The sequence below is a fragment of the Bombus affinis genome, chromosome 11 (assembly GCF_024516045.1).
Source record: "Bombus affinis isolate iyBomAffi1 chromosome 11, iyBomAffi1.2, whole genome shotgun sequence".
NCBI lineage: Eukaryota > Metazoa > Arthropoda > Insecta > Hymenoptera > Apidae > Bombus > Bombus affinis.
The window spans coordinates 9,716,158-9,725,591 of NC_066354.1; the positions used below are offsets into that span (position 1 = coordinate 9,716,158).

Consider the following 9,434-nt stretch of genomic DNA (forward strand, 5'->3'; position numbering starts at 1 on the left):
AGGATTTCGGAAAAGGACCCCCTCTGGTAACGGACCGGGTATACCGCAGCATTTTTCAGTCTAGGGGACCAAACCCTGACAGGTCCTCTGCGTTCGGTTCACTCGAGGGAGAGAATCAGCCGGGAGAATGGATATGCCAAGGATCGAGTAAAAGAGAGGAGGTAGGGAGACGAAGCACAGAGGTATATACGTGTACGGAACGAGACAGGGCTAACGAAGAACGAAGGAAGGAAGAGGAGGATCAATCGAAGCGGGAAAGCAGAATATCCCGTATTTGAGACAAAGTCCGAGTGAGAACGGCTGAAGAGAGGAATAGGATGAGAAAGAGGAAACAACAGAGGGAAAGAGAGAGATAGGTCGATAAAGAGGGATCGAGAGGGAGAAAGAGAAAGGTAGAGAGAGAGCGAGGGCGAGTTAACCTAACCTCAAAATTCCAGCATCAATTCTGGAGCCCCTCTAGTGTCCCACCCAGCCGGTGCAATTAGGAACTACCCCTTCTATCCTATTCTGGCTCTATCCTCACTTCCCTTCGACCTCCCACCCTGGAAAGCGGCGGGACCACGTGATCCGGCAACTACACTCTTGTTTTTAGGGTGGCGGCCCGGGTGTTGGTGGTGGCGGGTGACGGGGGTGCGTGTACGGAGGAGGAAGAGGAGGTGGTGGTTCGGGGGAAGGGGACGAGTTGCCGGGTAGGAATACCACGTCCGCGTCGCCATGGCTACCGTAGGGGATGGTTTATACTTGAAGGGTTACCCCCGCGGTACAGTCTCTGCAAAATCGTGAAAACTACCGAGCTACGACGGTCTCGCGAACCGGAAAAAGTGCTGGCTGCGGTCTTTGTACTTTTGGCCAAGCTTTCACCCGGGGGCTTTCCCTTTCGCGACCTCCGCTGTTTACATCGCTTAAACGTCTAAGACAATTAATGACCGGGTTTTCGGGGCTTTCCCCTGGTTTTTCATTCTACCATCTCTCTTTCTCATTTTCTTACCTACGACTAACGTCGACGTCTGAAATTCGACATGGCCAGTTCCTGTTTTTTTCCATCAGCAGCGATCTGTCTTTCTTGAAGATGTTACGAACGTTCAAGATTTTTAAGATTTCATTTCTTTTTAAACTGTGCACGATCGTGTATAAATCTATTTAGAAAGAAAGATTGAAAAACATTCGTCGCGTTAGGGATCGATAGTAACCTGTAATTTTTATTTATTGCTTGCTCTTCGTTTCTTTTTTCAGTAGTTTCGGTTCAAAAGGATTTCTCGGAGAATTTCGCTACGTTCCGTGGCGTTATCTTTTCGACTAAGCTCTGCTCTGCTTGATAGTTACGAAAACGATTATGTTTATTGTCCTTGGAAGTAATAAAAATAAACGACATCGCCGTCGGTGTCGACATTCGTGAATCGCAGGAGTTGTTCGGCTCGCGCGCAATTTTCCCGCTGTAACCGCGCGCGAATCGTACACGCCACGATGTAATATTCATTTCAGATAAGGAAGAATTGTTAGCTTGAGAATAAAACGTAATCTTTTTTTTCAACGCCCAACTATGTCTCTGAACGAGCACAGCTCGATCGTTTGTGGGGAAGTTGAAAAAAATTGTAATTTAACAACGAAGAAATTCCATAGTAAAAATTTATTCCGCTCGTTTAGAATTATTTTATTCGTTACTACGGACACTCCAAAGCGATGTTGGATACACATAGAAGAAATCCATTATACGCGATTGTTATTAAGGAATTGGCACAATTCTATTTCTATAAATACAGTAATACTAAATTCTAATCGCTAGTAATAACCTACTAACGAAGACTTATAATTAAATTCATTACGTCTATTCAAAATTATTTAATGCAAAATAAATTACGTAACGACGTTACGTACTTAGATATAGAAAAAATGTATTTTCCACTGTTTCATTATGGTTAAAGAATTCATACTTAATCATTAATAAATTTTGGTCTATAAACTTTTTCGATAAAATAAACTGGATTTAGCATTTCTGCCATAATTTCTCACCGAATTACGAAGCTACATAGCCAAATGCACCGAGTCTGTTCAAATTGGCTACTTTGGAAATTGCAAAAATTTCAATGTCCTATTCGTCCGTTTACAAAAAGGGACATTGATCCGCTGCTGCGATGAGTTGTCATCAACAATTCATACTCCTTCCATTAGGAACGCACTAATTATTTTAACTGACGCCGAGTCGTCTGTTACTCGCGCACTGTAATTGCAAGTTCCTCTTTTCCCTTTGCTTCTTTTCCAACTGCGCTGGAATTCGTGAAATTTATCCGTCCTTCCACGTGAAATTTTTGTTTCGACGAAAAAGAACATAGAAAAGGAAGAAGGAAAGAAAAAAGGGGGCTGTAGAAACTAGGAAAAGAGACGCACGATTGAAGTGCTCGATATATTCTCGAGGGTAATACGAACTGCTTCTAACTGTCGTCAATTATTAGCGAAGTCGGGGCTCCGACTCGTGGACGTTCGCGTTTTTAATCAAACTTTCGCGCCGCGCTGCCGCTCGTCTTTAATCGATTTTCATCGAACTTTCAGAAAGCGCTTTTTAAATATACCCACTACCAATTACGGTCAAGTTGCCTGCTTAACTGAATTATCGATCGATTCGTTTGCCTCTGGCATTTTCTTCTCTGTTACTGCAGCTGTCCCGCAAACATCCGTTAAAAGTCTTTAATTTGATTAATTTCGTTCCATTTTATTCGAATAGGATCTGTCATTGTTATATAAAATAATCGAAGAACAATTTCAAGCTTTTGTAGAGATCGAATGTTTATAGACGTTAGATTGGTTGGTGTATTTTTCACACGAGAAAAGTTTCGTATAAATATAAGTTTGATGTCTTTCTAAAAAGTTACAATAATTTCGGTGATTGGTTGGTATGTGTTTATTACAATCTTTTACGTTGCTAGCGACGAAAGGATATACGTACTAAGCTTTCCATGTATTCCTATGAAATAAATTGCTCGTATCACCACCGAAATTAATTCGAGCATTTTTTATGCATCTCTGCATCATACGCTTTTAAAATCGACTTCCTCTTTTCAGTTTATCCGTATATCGGTTTATGCTGAAACATGAAAATATCGTGACGGTTAATGTTTTTATCAATTGGTGATCAAAGAAACTGCATTCGATTTCATATTGACCGCAAACAATTTTTTGCCTACTTTTCTATTAATTCTGATATTTCCCCTTAATATATTTCCTATCAATCTGCCGTTACATAAAATCAGGTTACGAAATAAAAAATTTCATAACTGAATCTACATCTATAGAATAGTCAATCGTTGACCATTCAATAATTCAATGTTTCCATTCCTTCCGATTAATCGTAACATATTTATACCTCATCGCCAATAACTCTCATTATCTGTACTCTCTTCCATTCCGATACAATTAAACCTTCTCGCCTTCTTCCTATACATCGACTAAATTAAAAATCAACCGAAACAATCAATTTATACGATTGGCGATCGAATCGATAAAAGACCGGTCGACCGATTTAACAATCAATAATTGGACGCTTTCATCCCCTTCGATCAATCCACGCTTTTCCCCTTTTCCACTGGCAAACATACTTATATGCCGGCATCAATCATTCGGCGCGTTTACCACGCGACCAGTCCCGAAAAGCAACGAAACGAGTAGCGAAAACACGCGTCGAAACCGTGGTATAATGGGCCGAGATCACCGGCAATAATTCAATCCAGCGTGGCCCGGCCACCCTGTCGCAAAATTCTAAATCTGGCCCGACCGCGCGGTCGGCGTATCGTTTACGCGTAGCAGGTGTACCAAATGGAAATCTATCGGCGGTTCTACTTGTTCTACCTGCACACTAGCGCGCATAGGGTGCATCGGGTTTCCTATTGGCATTGGCAACTCGCGGAAACCTATCCACTCGGGCCAAGAACGCCTCGCGGTTTCAGATAATGCAACCGAACGGAGAGGAGCGGCACGGCCCTAAGCTCGTTAGAATTACACGGCCAGCGCTAAAGGCGGCTGGGAGAGCAGGATGCGGACTTGTCAACACTCAACGGACCGAATTCGCTAACGTGCTGAACCTAGTCGGACGCCTCGAGCACAAGCCACAATCTAATCATGGCTCGCCGCATTCGCATCCCCCATTTTGCTCGAATCTACGAAATACCTTGTACAGCTTATTCCTTTCGTGTTTTATCGTCCACGCGAATGGCTAGGGATAAACATCGGGCGCGTCGTTCCGTTAGTTCGTTCCATCGATCGATCGATCATTGTCATCTTGGTGTGAGTGGCCGCAACGTTGATGAGATTCCTTCGATCTTTTCGCCTTTCCATCGTTAGCTTTATGATTGAGGGAGGGGGAGGAAGGAGGGAGGCGATGAGTCGATTTTAAATTAATTTGAGATATTTAGAAGAGATCGTATGACAGTATATTTGTACATGGGAAATGTTTACGATATGTTGCGGAATACGCGTATTATGCAAAAATACATAAAATATTTATTAAATATTAATAGATGAAATAAATCTATAGCTACTTCGATTTCGTCTCTCTAATCGTGGTTATAGAAACGTGAATTTACATAAATGTAAGAATTGATAGTAAAGGTGCTTCAGATGTAAAACGATCAAAAAGATAATTGCTGTCAAAAGTTGCAGGATACGGGGAAGAAATTTTGAAATGCAAATAGACAGAATTTTATTATGACAGATTAAGATTTTTATTGCTTTTTATAAGTTGATTTCATTTGGAATGATTTACACAACCACTAGTGATTTCGTAGATGTGTTTCTTCTTTAATCTCGTTATTTTAATGGTATTCGTGATTTACGAATGTAAATGATGGGATAATAATGTAACGAACACGTAATTACCATTGCTTTGCAAATCTCTCATGTTTAATCAATATTTACCGTCAATAAAGAGCGCCAATTTATTCTTTCCTCTGAATGGATATTTATAGCCTATCAAAAATTGTTGGCATGTAACAATACTAATGAAGTGAACGTGATCTACAATGTTTCTCATCATGAATTTACGATCACTAATTGGAGCAAGTTTTAGTATCGTTCTTTCAAATTCTAAAAAATTTTAGAATATTATAGAAGAATATTATATATATATGTGTGTGCGTGTATTTAAAGAATATATTTAGAGAATGTACAGAAAGCAGTTGTCTTCGACTATTTATTCATACTACTGTTTCCATTCGTTTCTCTTCATCCTCTTTTATTTCTTCACCTTTTCTATCTCTCTTCTCATAGTATCTCTATAAAAGCTTCGCTTTAATTTTGCGTCTCAATTATCTAGCTACTACATTGAATCTATCGAGAAGCATACTCGAATGACAAATACTTTCTCAGATACTTATTTTTACATACAAATAAAAGACAATTAATTCCACATATATCGAATATATCGATAAGAAGAAGCGATTAAATATTCAGTTTTCATTCAGGATCAAATTGACTGAAACAGCGAATAAAAGTGAAAAAGTTAAATCGATTAAACGGTCGCACAGATTTCTATCTTTAATTATTATTTAATATTTCACTCTCCAAGCCTGTATTACGAAGTAATCTATTCACAGAGATTTAAATTTCATTAAGAACAGAAGTATCTAATGAAACAGATGATACGAGAGAAAGGAAATTAGCGGAACTAAATAAAATTATAGAAAAGGACAATTTTCTGGAATCGTTGGAACGTTATTTCTATCGAGCGAACCCGCTTTACTTTCCGAAGGAAGGCAGAAATGATGCACCCTGGGCGTACACGCCGGCAACGCGTCATCTACAGATGATCATCTGGCCGAGTGGAGCGTTAGTATCTAGGCGGCGATCAACCCACCACTATAGCTAGTAGATGAAGGCGGAGTCTACCCCCGTAGTAACATAGCATTAGGTAAGCTTTTCGTTTTATTGATTTTTCGAAAAAGCGCGTGCGCGGCCGGAGCTGCCCTCCGCACTATCGCCTACTACTATACGACCTGCACCGTGCTCTCGTGAAAACCGCTCCACTCCCCTCTTTCCTACTCGAAGAGTCCTATCCGGTTGCGCAGCGTTCCCTTCTCCCTTTCGCCTTCTCGCCTTTCGTCCCCCAATTCCCGCCGCGTGTCTACGATTTTTGAATCCCGCGTGAAAACCTTGTGGAAAACTCCCCCACGACTTTACGGAAGCAACAGTTTCTTCTGAGGTGGTCGCCTGGTGACTCGGTCATTTCTTCTGACAGGAGCTTCTGCGCGAACGCATTGCAATAAGCAATTTTATAGTTTAGTTTTAACTACATTTTCATTTTATAGCTTCGAAGAAGATTATCTGTCGAGGTTATCGATTTAATGGATCTGTACGAGAGGCTTAGAACGATGAAAATAAAAATGTTGATTAGAAAATGCAATAGGGCAGATTCATTTCGCTATGTGTAAATCACGGGTATAAGGTATACGTATACCTTGCTGGGCGTGACTGCCGATTATTCTAATCGTACGTTACGTGTTATTATCCACTAGTAATTACTAGTAATTTGAGAAACAATGGGATAATATATAATGATGAGCTGTAATAGCTCGAACACAAGCTTGTATAAAACGAGTTACCGTCTGAAAGTTTATAAAAATGAATTAGAAGTGTTTCCAAGTTTTAAGGGCGTTTAACGTAGAACAGCCCAGAGTCGGTTACGAAAAAGATAAAGGGAAAGAGGCCACGTCGCGATGGGGTGATACGAGCAACGCAAGTAAATACCAAATTAGCGCAAGTAGGATACATTATGAAGAAGGAGATAGACGATTCTAGCAACGCTATTGGACGGAGCAGACGAAGATCCGTCCACAGGTTGAAGCAGCGAAAATGAAGGCTTAGCCGCCGGCAACAAACATTCATTATTACTCGACGCAAACCCTGTTCGTTTTCCTCCACCCCCATCATCCCACCCGGTCATTCTCTCGCTCGTGTCGTCTCTGTCCAACCGATTTCGTCATCGCGTATTGCTGGTTGCCCGGCCGGCGGTCGGCGTGCTGCCATTGGTCGACGCGGGCTGCCGTGTTTTCCGAAATCATCGCCTCTCTCGCGCGCGTACCCGCAGACATAGCCGAGTGGCACGCATAAGCTCGCGTCCGTGTGCCCACCTACGATGAGTATGCATAAGGCGTTGTTCCACGGACACGGGACCAACACATCCGGGAGCTCGGTCTCGGCCACACTGACACACGCTCTCACGCATACACGTCTCCCGGCTCGTAGTTTGCCGTCGTCATCAATCATCGAATGCCACGGGCAGCGCTGACATTTTCCGCAAAAAGCACACGCACGCACGCAGCCACCGAACGCACACCGTGTTCGTCCGTGTCGCCATGCCACCAGACGTTTCCGTGCCTCTCCGCCGTGAAGGGTCCTCTCCTCCACCAAGGATCTCCACCATCTCTCTCTACCATCTTCGTTCTGTCATCGTCGTCGACGTTTGTTGCGGCGAGCAGAGCTCATTCGCTCGCTCGCACGCTCGATTCGGGCCGCACGCACACCATCGGGTCAGCGAACAGGGAACACCGTGATGACCAAGTGGAACAACTTACTTTGCACATGGAACGTCTTAAGAGATATATTATATACATGACGTATAGATATTTTTCGCGATGATTCTTCGAAAACGCGCGACAGGCAACGAAAGAACGGGAACGATGGTTACCGCGCCGCGTAAAAACGCAGAACTGAATCCGCGGCTTGGCCACGGGCACAGAGGGGTACGCCGTGGCAACGTATGATTGGCAACAATCGGCACTCTGATCGAACGTTTGTTTCAGAACACATATGCATTCGTCTCACTCTCTTCGCCGTCCGTGTCTGTTCATCCTCTCCCTCTCTATCGCCCTCTCTTTTTCTCTTTCCATTTCTTCTTTCTCTTTCTGCAACTCCCGTTCTCTCTTTTACCAGGTCTTCTCGTCTCGCTCTCCCGTATCTCGTTTCAGCTTTTACCGTCCTGCGTTCTCTTTCGAACCACACCTCTGTGTGTTTCTCTTTTCGAAACTTCCCTCTTGCTCTCTCGCGCAATACCTCTTCCCTCCTCTACGATATCGTTCTTCGTCGAACCAGCGGGTGGCCAGTCTCCGACTACGTGCATCCTCTCGTTCTCTCTCTGTGTTCTCTTTTCATACCACCGTTTCATTCAGCGTCTCTCTTTCCCCGGGCTGGTCCATGCTCTTTTTTCATCCCTCTGCCTGGCTGGCCCATCGTTTCGTCTCTGTCTCTCCCTGGCGGATTCTCTTTCGCCGATGTTTATATATCGCGACAGGTTGGTATGCAGGAGCGTACATCATACGACGAGCACGTGTGCGTGTATACGTGCAAGGATTCGCGCCCCAGCACACGTACGTAAAGTTACCTCGATATGTATGTATCTCCGTAGTCGAGCGTCCTTCCCTAGCTCGTTCCTCTTGGGAGTGCATACAAGGTAACATCGCGTATACGTGTGCGAACTGGTTTCGCTATGCGTGTACGAGGGAAATGCGAAAAAATGGGCGGATGTATCGCTTGGTGCTGTCAGTGTACCGGGATACCCACGTGCACCCTGTGTGGCACCCATGTATCAAGTGTGCGCACGCGTGTGTAACACGTACTGGGTCAGTGGAGGATCTTCCCTCTTTTCTTCGTGTTTTCTTTTCGTATCGGTCAACGTTAAAATATGCCCCGATTGATTTTTATTGGACGCTTCTGAACCATCGGTCACACGCTGTTGCGTTGCTCGTTCACGCGTTATAGCGACCATCGAGGGTAGATCTTCAGTTAGGAATAGAAGGTAGATGTCTTAATTACTGTCGACGTGTTGAGTTTATCCTACTGTTTTAATTCACTTCTTTAATTTTTTAATTTGATTATGATTGTTAATGAACCATAAATATTTAGATTAAATAACTTAGTTGGATGTGGAATTAGGCGTGGAAAGAAGACGTCTTCATTACTGTTAGTATTTTACTTGTTTCTTTACCTTAATTTAATTTCTTGGTTTGATCTATGAATATTTATTGAGATTTGTCTTGTAGGATCGTCGTATGTGAGAATAAAGCGTTTCATATTTCTTTAGATGTTGAATAAGGGATTGAGGACTTTTATCGATCTTTCGATTAGTGTGTTAAATTAGTACCCGAAATACCAAAATACCAAAAATATGCTGATACTATTAATGGTTGTTTGTTGCTCAAATGAAAACAATTACACCAAACTATGTCGAGTATTTTAACGTAGATCAACTATGAAATGTATTTATTACTAACAATAAGATACAAGTAAGTACTTACGATGCGTGAAACAATAGAGCAATTAAATTAAACTATTGTGAAGAATATATTATATTATAGTTACCCTTAAAAGAAAATTACAAAAAGAAAAATAAGTCTCGACTGTTAATTAAAATAACAAAAAATCCACTATTGGCAATTAAATTAATATTCAAT

The 9,434-nt window shown here is 42.3% G+C and overlaps 1 long non-coding RNA gene across 1 annotated transcript; it reads right to left on the reverse strand.

Annotated features, from left to right (window-relative positions):
- Nucleotides 1-1,612: 1,612 nt before the first annotated feature.
- On the reverse strand, nt 1,613-8,454 carry LOC126921697 (uncharacterized). The gene is made up of 2 exons (XR_007712521.1): nt 2,942-8,454; nt 1,613-2,855 (listed from the first exon to the last, which is right to left on the reverse strand). It is a non-coding gene; the product is annotated as an uncharacterized LOC126921697 (long non-coding RNA).
- Nucleotides 8,455-9,434: the final 980 nt, after the last annotated feature.